We start from the raw sequence: 1,774 nt of genomic DNA, 5'->3' as shown, positions 1-1,774 counted from the left end.
GTCTACATGTACGAGTGCAAAATTTCACATGCACTATTTTCGCCGGTCGCTTAGCTGGAGGAGGGCGAGCGACTGTTGCCTCACCGCACAGGCTCCATAGGAAATGAATGGAGAGCGAGCGACGTCGCCTCCCGTGTGTCGAGCCCTTTAAAAGGAATACATCCACTAAAATGATGGGAGTGTAAGAGTTAAGAAAATATTATTCACATAAAGCACTAAGCAATCTGAGTTGTTTTATGCCAGCAGCAATCTACTTTGGTCTTGGCTCATTTTAGAGCTCAATCTCTCATTAATAATATTTGTTTCCCCAAATTAATGCTGTGCAAAGAGTTATCTACAACAGGTAAGATGTTTATTAACCATACCCCATGAACTGCACGCAGGTTGGGAAGTATGTAAGAAATGTGTTATATTGAAGAAGTCTGAGTATAGCAGTGAACGATACTGTTATAAGAGCTATCATAGATCAACTCTGATTTATTCAAATAGTTTGAGCTCGTGACTGAAAAACGTTATTTGTCACGAGACTTCATAAACTGTTCAAGCTGCGTTTAATAAAATGATAATAAACTATTTAGCCTGTAGAGAGACGGAAAGGTTAAATAAAAGCCATTTAGTTTTGATTATGAAGAGAGGAGGCTGTTTTGGTTGGGAGTAAGCTGAAAACGCCCCCTCGAGGAGCGGACCAGACTTTTTGGCAGCCACGGAGCGGGGCTGCCTGCCTCCGCACCTCCGCCTCGTACCGCTCCCACCGCGCGCGGCAAGAATTTTCTGCGCGTCGGCGAACAAAAAAAGCGACTGACCGACTCCTCCTTGTCTCTGCTTGTTTTCTCCAGGCGACGGCTTCTCTTTGAATGAGCGGCTGAGGAAGAGGAGGAGGAGGAGAAAGAGAGCGAGAGAAACGATTTCCTCCCCTCTCCTCTTCTCCCTCCCCACCGCCGCCACCAAGTCTTCGTGTTTTACACACGCAGAGAGAGAGAGAGAGGAGAGAGGGTTCGAGGCGAACATCCCACAGGTGTGCTGCTTCCGCCGCTCCACCGCCGAAGCAAAAACTGACGCCACGCGCGCGCGCGCATACCTGGAAATTTACCATGTGACTCAAGACTCGGCACCTGGGCGTGGAGAAAAGTCTTGATATTTCCGACCGGAGAGAGAGCGCGAAACAAGACTGTTTTTTGTTGAGTTTTCACCGCGCCGCCTCTGCCAGCGACTTTTTTCAGCCACAGAAGTGACCCCGGCGTTTTAACGGAATAGTGCCTTCCTGTACAACTTCCCCACGGGACGAGATGTGAGCTCGTTTTTTTTCTTTTGAGACGAGAAAACACATTTCAGCGAGGTGGGGATACTTCTGGGAAGACACTCTCCGCTTTTTCCCCCACTTCAAGGTGAGTTACAGGAGTTGTTCGCTGTTGTGTTTACAGTTTAATATTATTATCAGTCTGCCGCAGGCTTTTATAATGAAAAGTGTTACTGTTTGAACACTAATGAACTCCTGAATGACCGCGGGGCATGTCTAAAACGGGCAGAAAAGACCCTTCTCATCCACGTTTCCCAGCTGAACTCGTGACTTTCAGGGGGGGAAAAGTTGTTTCCAAACTCAGCAGCTGATTGATAGTTTGTGGTGTCTTCCTCCCCCTGAAGCCACGCAGCTCTCTTCCTTAACCCATTCATTTCACCTACAGCCCTGCATCTGCCCCGGCCGAGTCACAAAGGGGCTGTCTGTCCCTCGCGTGCTTGGCAATTTCAGTGAGAGATGTTGTGGGGTGGGGTGGGG

The 1,774-nt window shown here is 48.4% G+C and overlaps 1 protein-coding gene across 2 annotated transcripts in view; it reads left to right on the top strand.

Annotated features, from left to right (window-relative positions):
- Window positions 1–833: 833 nt before the first annotated feature.
- The window catches only part of plxnb2b (plexin b2b), a 197,477-nt gene continuing 196,536 nt past the window's right edge, over window positions 834–1,774 (top strand). For both annotated transcript variants that reach the window (XM_014021273.1, XM_014021272.1), the window contains exon 1: window positions 834–1,385. The gene's annotated coding sequence lies outside the window, so the exon portion shown is untranslated. The remainder of the gene's footprint in view (window positions 1,386–1,774) is intronic.

The sequence above is a fragment of the Austrofundulus limnaeus genome, unplaced genomic scaffold, assembly GCF_001266775.1.
Source record: "Austrofundulus limnaeus strain Quisiro unplaced genomic scaffold, Austrofundulus_limnaeus-1.0 Scaffold285, whole genome shotgun sequence".
Classification (NCBI taxonomy): Eukaryota; Metazoa; Chordata; class Actinopteri; order Cyprinodontiformes; family Rivulidae; genus Austrofundulus; species Austrofundulus limnaeus.
This window is presented reverse-complemented; position numbering and strand designations above follow the sequence as displayed.